The 8,124-nt window shown below is 49.7% G+C and overlaps 1 pseudogene; it reads right to left on the bottom strand.

Moving 5' to 3' along the window:
• Positions 1 to 2,745: 2,745 nt before the first annotated feature.
• Positions 2,746 to 4,968, bottom strand: LOC147976205 (uncharacterized; annotated as a pseudogene).
• Positions 4,969 to 8,124: the final 3,156 nt, after the last annotated feature.

Raw genomic sequence — 8,124 nt, forward strand, 5'->3', positions numbered from 1 at the left:
CCTGCCTCCTGTTACCATCCGGCCTAGACGCATAGTTCGGGACCCCCTACCCGAGATCCGCCGGTTTTGACACCGACAACAACATTTTTGGAGAAATTTTCATGAAGACTTTGGAGGATCATGGAGATGTTAGCGGTGCCCAGGGCTATACCATATCATGCTTTTATTAATTGTCTGAGATGTTTATCCCTTTGATTTTTTGCACCCTTTGATTGCGCAATAGTCAATTATTAGGGTGATCTCTCATAGTAAATATCAATTTAAAAGGTGCTCTTCCCAGTGTTGCTACCGTACATGACACGCAGCATTTTGGAGTACGTCATGTCCACATGAGTACAAAATGATTGTGATGTGTAAGACAGGTGGGTGGTCATACCATGTATGTGGATAATACTCGAATGTCTTGAAGTTCTGGCAGAATTGTTTTGAGCTTGGACACGAAGCATCAAAAGATGAACAAGAGTCATATGGAGATATGATCGGCAAAAGTTTGCCTACCGATCAAAATTCCCATTATCAGTGATGTCCGCATCAATGGCTGAGAATAAGATCAGGATCTTTAATCACTCACTTTCAATTATGAGAGATATTGGTTTGAGTGGGAGTGCACTTCATATTAAAGTTTGTTTAAACACTAGTGCATATTACTTATGAACTATGTCAAAGTGAATCTTGTGTTCATTGTTGTAGATCAATGACTCGCAGTAGTTTCAATTTAACACTTCTGTTTGAGAAAGATAAGTTAGCTACAAATAGTGGAAACTATGAGGATTGGATCCACACTCTGAGATGTCTTCTCGGAAGTGCTAGGAAAGAATATGTGATGGGTCAACCACTTGGTGAATTCCCGGCAGCAGGAGCGTCTCAAGATGTCATGAATGTGTTTATATCTAGCAAGAATGATTTCAGTGTTGTCAAAGTATTATGCTATCTTGCATAGATCAGGTGTTACAGGAACATTTTGAACACCTTAGTACTATCAAAATTGTCGAGGCACTGGAAGTTTTGTATCACAAAGAACCATATGAAGTTCATAAGATAACTGAAGAAATGGATGAATGCAAAATAGCTGAAGTTAGTGAGCAAGGTGTCAGTCTTGCAGACTATTATGATAGTATTACTGCAATGGAAACTGATTTTCCCAAGACACTAAAAAATGATTTGATCCTTACTTTGCTTCATGAAGCGATGCTCAAAACCAACAAAACGGGATGCATCACCATTAAAAGTTTCTAGCGAACATAATAGAAAGTTTCAAAAAGAAACACAACACCAAGAGGAACAAGGGTGGGGCTTCTTGCGAGATGTAACATCTCCAACGTATCTATAATTTATGAAGTATTCATGCTGTTATATTATCATTCTTGGATGTTTTACAATCATTTTATAGCAACTTTATATAATTTTTTGGGACCAACCTATTGACCCAGTGCCCAGTGCCAGTTGCTGTTTTTTGCTTGTTTTTTACATTGCAGGAAATCAATATCAAACGGAGTCCAAACACCGCGAAACTTTTTGGAGATTTTTTATGGACCAGAACATCCAGGATGGGCCAGAGAAGCACGGGGGTGCCCTGAGGGGGCACAACCTACCAGGGTGCGCCTGCGGGCCCAGGCGCGCCCAGGTGAGTAGTGCCCACCTCGGTGGCCTCCTGCACCCCCTCTTTGCCCTATAAAATCCCAAATATTCCAAAAACCCTCGCGCTTAACCTAGATCAGAAGTTCCGCTGGTGCAGGCCTCTCTAGCCACCGAAAACCTATCTGGACCCTTTCCGGCACCCTGCAGGAGGGGGGAATCATCTCCGATGGCCATCTTCATCATCCCGGCGGCCACCACGATGAGGAGGGAGTAGTCCACCCTCCGGGCTGAGGGTTTGTACCGGTATCTATGTGTTTAATCTCTCTCGCTCGTGTTCTTGAGATATCATGATCATGATGTATCGCGGGATTTGTTAATATAGTCGGATCATATGGTGTTTTCCCCTCTCTATCTTGTTGTTATGAATTGAGTTTTTCCCTTTGAGATTTCGTTGTTATCGAATTGAATACTTTTATGGATTTGAGAGCACTTGATATATGTCTTGCAATTGAATACTCGTGGTGACAATGGGGTATCGTATTTATTCACTTGATATATGTTTTGGCACTCAACTCGTGGATTCCCGAGGTGACATTGGGGTAATCTATGCATAGGGGTTGATGCACGTTCTTGTCTTTATTTCTCCGGTAGAAATCTTGGGGCACTCTTTGAAGTTCTTTGTGTTGGGTTGACTATTATGAATCTGAATTTGCTTTGGTGTTATTTTAGTACGAACTCTTGGTTAGATCGATCGGAAAGAATAGCTTCGTGTTATTTTAGTACGAACTCTAGGATAGATTGATCGGAAAGAATAGCTTTGAGGTGGTTTCGTACCCTATAAACAATTCCGGCTTATGTTCGCCGCTAGATATGAACTTTGGAGTGATGCTTCGTTGCACTTTGAGGGGTGGTTATATGATCCAATTATATTAGCATTGTTGAGAGATTGCACTAGCGAGAGTACGGACCCTAGGCCTCATTTTTAAGCATTGCAATACCGTTTTTGTGCCCGTTTACTATTTGTTACCTTACTGTTTTTATTTATCCAGATTATAAAAATATATTTCTACCATCCATATTACACTTTTATCACCATCTCTTCGCCGAACTAGTGCACCTATACAATTGTAACACCCCGAGAATCATGCTACAGTAATCTCCCCCTAACGGTGCCATTCCATCATGATAATTTTTGCTAATCATCACTTTGTTCCAAACCGACCTCAAATTCGAATTAAAAACACAAGCCCAATAATTATTGCTTCGAACTATCAAACTAAAATGTTCGGATTTTGGTATAAATTCCCCTCATCATGTTCATGTTGAACTCAACTTCATTAGGCTCACAAATAAAATCCTAGAAATTAATAAATGGTCCACCAGCATTTATTTTGGCCCTTTTAAAATAAACAAATAAGTATAGTTTTCCAAATGATGTAAAACCTTGTGTATGGTAAATATTGTGCATGATTTAAGTACCAGGTTTCGTCTATAGCAAAGTTTATTTAGTGGGCCAACTAAATTGAAAACACCAACAAAAATGTAAAACAGAAAAGATTTTTTTAAAATGAGGTGAACCTAAACTAATGGGCACTATGGCCCATCTAACAAAGAGGGATGCCCAACCCACGCCCCACTCATCTCCCCCTCACTACAGGAGCAGAGGGGGAACCGTGGCGGCCATCCCGCCATGGCTGCACCCCCCTAGGTGATGTGTTGGCCATCCCGCAGCTTACCCTGGTGCCTACTTGACGCCCCGAGCCCCCCTCTCTCTTCCTGATAACCCTAGTTCCCAAATCTTCCTCAACCTCGCTCATATTCAATGTTGTTGCCGCTCTCCCTCTCTCTCTCACTCAAGACTAGAGGTATAAGAAGGAATAGGGTATACTGAAGTTTCACCCGGTCGAACACAGCCCCGTTTTTACTTTCCAAAGCACAAAACTCAACGACTGCATCGTCCAGTCTTTATACACGAGGTAACGCAACGCCCACGCATGCATGATCCACACGAACGCACGCTGCCCACCTCGCTCCGCCTGCGCGTACTGATCTGCTCGGCCCGCCCGCGTCCACGCACGACGCGGGACTCCCCAACAGCTCCATGCATCCATGCATCCATGCATGCACGTTACACACACACGCTACGCATCTAGCTAGCTACGCTAAGGGCCGCACACACGATGCACACGCATAGCTATCTACGGCCGCGCTAACACACACAGACACACATCCATGTCACACTTCCGCTGCGTCACGCACGTTTCGCGCGCACCCGATGCGCCTGACAAGTCCGACTGCACCGGTGCGTCCCACACATCCCACACGAATCCGTCGCGCCCGACGAACCCGACCACACCAAGCCGTGGCTTATTCCAACACACACCCTCTAAGCCACGGCCTAAAGGAGTCCGCCGTCGTCGATGTTGGTGCCGGTCAAGAAAGCCTGCCCCGCCGCCGGTCCTTTCCGCAGCTGCGAGCACTCGCGCCGGAAGTGCCCGTGCTCCCCGCACTTGTAGCAGCGCCTGCGCCTGTTGCCGCCGCTCCCCGATGCCACGCTGCGCCCGTCGTTGTCGTCCCGAGCACCGCCGTGTCGACGCTCCCGCGCTGCCCACTGCGCCGCCGTCATGAGCAGCTGCTCACCCCCGCGCTCGCCGCCGTCTTGTCCACGGCGCCGAACCCGCTCGTCGAACGCACGCAGCCGCCCAAGCGCTTCGTCGAACGCCATCGTCGTCACGTCGTGGAACTACTCGATGCCGGCGATGACGGGGAAGAGGCGATCCGGCACCGTATCCAGCAACTTCTTGACAAGTGTTGCGTCGCCCAGCGTCTCCCCGAGGTTGGCATACCTCGTCGCCATCGCCGCGAGCCTCCAGCCGTACACATCGAGCTCCTCGCCGTCCGCCATCTTCATCCGGTCGAATTCGCCGCGCAGCGTCCCCAGCCTCGCCGCGTGGACCCGATCGGCGCCAACGAACCTCACCTTCAGGGAGTCCCATACCTCCCTGGCGGTGAGCTTCGTTGACACCTGCAGCAGCACATCCTCCGGCAACGCCCCGAGGAGCAACGCGCGCGCCATCTTGTCCTTCTTGGCGTTCACCGCCGCGTCGCCCGGTGCCACCGCCTCCCATACGGAGTGGACGTCGAGGATCGCCTGCGCCTTGATGACCCAGACCGTGTAGTTGTCCACGGTCAGCATCGGCATCGCCATCGTCGCCTATCCGCCCGCGCCGCCGCCATGTGGGATGAGCGCCATGGTCGCCGGTGATCGCCCGAACCGAAGCTCTGTATATCAATTGTTGTTGCCGCTCTCCCTCTCTCTCTCACTCAAGACTAGAGGTAGAAGAAGTAATAGGGTACACTGGAGTTTCACCCGGCCGAACACAGCCAAGTTTTTACTTTCCAGAGCACAAAACTCAACGACTGCATCGTTCAGTCTTTATACACGAGGTAACGCAATGCCCACACATGCATGATCCACACGAACGCACGCTGCCCACCTCGCTCCGGCTGCGCGCGCTGATCCGCTCGGCCCGCCCGCGTCCACGCATGACGTGGGACTCCCCAACAGCTCCATGCATCCATGCATGCACGTTACACACACACGCTACGCATCTAGCTAGCTACGCTAACGGCCGCACACACGATGCACACTCATAGCTATCTACGGCCGCGCTAACACACACAGACACACATCCATGCCACGCTTCCGCTGCGTCCCGCATGTTCCGCGCGCACCCAACGAGTCCGACTGCACCGGTGCGTCCCGCATGTCCCGCGCGAATCCGTCGTGCCCGACGAGTCCGACCACATCAAGCCGTGGCTTATTCCAACATTCGACGTCCTGGAAGAGGCCAAGCTCGCGGTCGTCGCCATCATCATCGATCGTGCGGCCACCAGCCTTCCTTCGTCGCACCAAGACGTCGAGGAGCTCAGCCATCGTCTTCTCCGTCGCCCTGGACTATCGGTTGGAGGTCGGACGGCCTACTACCTCGCCATCGTGCGATCTTCTCCGCCACGGCCACTGCATCTCGTCGACGAGCGCGACGTGTCCGACCGTCCCCATGCCTCCAGACAACGTCTACGAGCTTCGTAGTGAGCTCCTCTATCAATTCCCCTCGTTTTCCCCTCCGATCCGTGCCCTTTTACGTTGTTGTTCTTAGTGTACCAAGCTCGGTCGGAGCTTTGCTCCCGTGTACGAGCTGCTGCTCATACTTGTTATTGCTGCTGCTGCCTCCCGTGCGCCCCCTGGCCGCGCCTGCTCGCCGCTGGCCGCGAGCCCCTACCACGCTCAGCGCCTCTGCATGCGCCAGCCGTGCCCGCTTTCCGCCGCCCGCGCCCCCGCTCACCCATGCTCGCTGCTGCTGCTAACGCTGCAATTTGCTGCGTTGCTCCCGCCGCTTTCCTGCTGCCCCTTGCCACTGCTTACAAGCTGCTGCTGCTCCCTAATAAACTTTTTAGCGTTCCTGTACTACTGGCTACTGCTATTGCTGATCCGTAGTGCTTATGCCACTGCTACTGCTAGTGGCCGTGGCCACGGCCATGTGTGGTGTGTGCGTGAGTGTGTGTGTGGGGTTTACTTAGAATAGGATTAATTTAGGACTAACCTAGTGCTAGTTTAGTTTAATAAAACAATGACACATGGCTCCATTTTTTAATCTGGACACTAGTTAATTTATGCGACAATGACATGTGGGTCCCTTTCAATTAGATTAGTTTTATTTATTTGTTAGGTACAACCTATGACATGTGGGCCACTCCCTGCCCTTTTGACTAGTCAAAGTTGACTTGGTCAACTCGGATTAAAACAAATTAAAATAAAACCAGAAATTTTAGAAATTGTTTAAACCTTTGAAACTTAATAGAAAATAATTGGAATGTCAGATGAAAAAGTATTATACATGAAAGTTGCTCAGAACGACGAGACGAATCCGAATACGTGATCCGTTCGTCCGCCACACATCCTTAGCATAGCGAACATCGAATTTTCCCCCTTCGGTTCATCTGTCCGAAAACGCGAAACACCAGGGATACTTTTCCAGATGTTTTCCCACCTTCGCCGGTATCACCTAGTACCGCATTACGTCACCCCTAGCACCGTGTATTGCCATGTTATACTTTGTGATGCTTAGGTTGCTCTGTTATTTATTGGTTCCCCCTCCGTTACTTCTTTTCGGTAGACCCCGAGACCGCGGTTGAACCAGTGACCGACTACTTCACCTTCGAGGGTCCGTTTCTGTCTGCAGAGCAACCAGTCAAGCCCCCCCCCTTGATCACCAGATATCGCCTATTCTACTCCCTACTGCTTGCTTTAGAGTAGTGTAGCATGTTACTGCTTTCCGTTAATCCTATCCTGATGCATAGCCTGTCTTTGCTACTACTGTTGTTATCTTTACCTACAATCCTAAATGCTTAGTATAGGATGCTAGTTTATCATCAGTAACCCTACATTCTTGTCCGTCTACCATGCTATACTATCGGGCCGTGATCACTCGGGAGGTGATCACGAGTATATTCTTATATACATTATATATATGATACATGTGGTGACTAAAGTCGGGTCGGCTCGTAGAGTACCCGCGAGTGATTCACGGATTGGGGGCTGAAAGGACCTTTGTCCCGACGGCCCTCTGGGTGGATCTTTGTGGCGGAGCGACAGGGCAGGTTGAGACCGCCTAGGAGAGAGGTGGGCCTGGCCCTGGTCAGCGTCCGTGGTTACTTCTAAATAACACGCTTAACGAGATCTTGGTATTTGATCTGAGTCTTGCCACTAGCCTATACGCACTAACCAACTATGCAGGAACAGTTATGGGCACTCGACGTCATGGTATCAGTCGAAGCCTTCGTGACATCAGCGGCTGAGCGGCGCCCGCCGGGTTAGACCGCGTAACGCAACTTCCTTGTAAATGGAGGTTGCTAAGTCTGCTCACCGGCCGCCCTCGCAACATGCAGGTGTCCAATGGGCGATGGGCCCAGACCCCTGCGCGCATAGGATTTAGACCAGCGTGCTGACCTCTTTGTTGTGCCTAGGTAGGGTTGCGACGTGTTGATCTTCCGAGACCGGGCATGACCTAGGAAAGTGTGTCTGACCAAAGGGGATCGAGCGTGTTCGAAAATGTGGTGCACCCCTGCAGGGAAGTTTATCTATTCGAATAGTCGTGTCCCTCGGTAAAAGGACGACCCGGAGTTGTACCTTGACCTTATGACAACTAGAACCAGATACTTAATAAAATACACCCTTTCAAGTGCCAGATACAACCCGGTGACCGCTCTCTCACAGGGCGACAAGGAGAGGATCGCCGGGTAGGATTATGCTATGCGATGATACTTGGTCAACTTACCATCTACTCACTTCTACCGCTTCAAGATGGAGGCTGCCAGAAGCATGGTCTACGATAGGACTAGCTATCCCCCTCTTATTCTGGCATTCTGCAGTTTAGTCCACATATACTACCCCCTTTCATTGAAACCAATGCATATGTGGTGTAGTTCCTTGCTTGCGAGTACTTTGGATGAGTACTCACAGTTGCTTTGCTCCTCCTTTTCCCC

This window comes from Triticum urartu, chromosome 4A (assembly GCF_056163025.1).
Source record: "Triticum urartu cultivar PI428250 chromosome 4A, HENAU_Tu73, whole genome shotgun sequence".
NCBI classification, from domain to species: domain Eukaryota; kingdom Viridiplantae; phylum Streptophyta; class Magnoliopsida; order Poales; family Poaceae; genus Triticum; species Triticum urartu.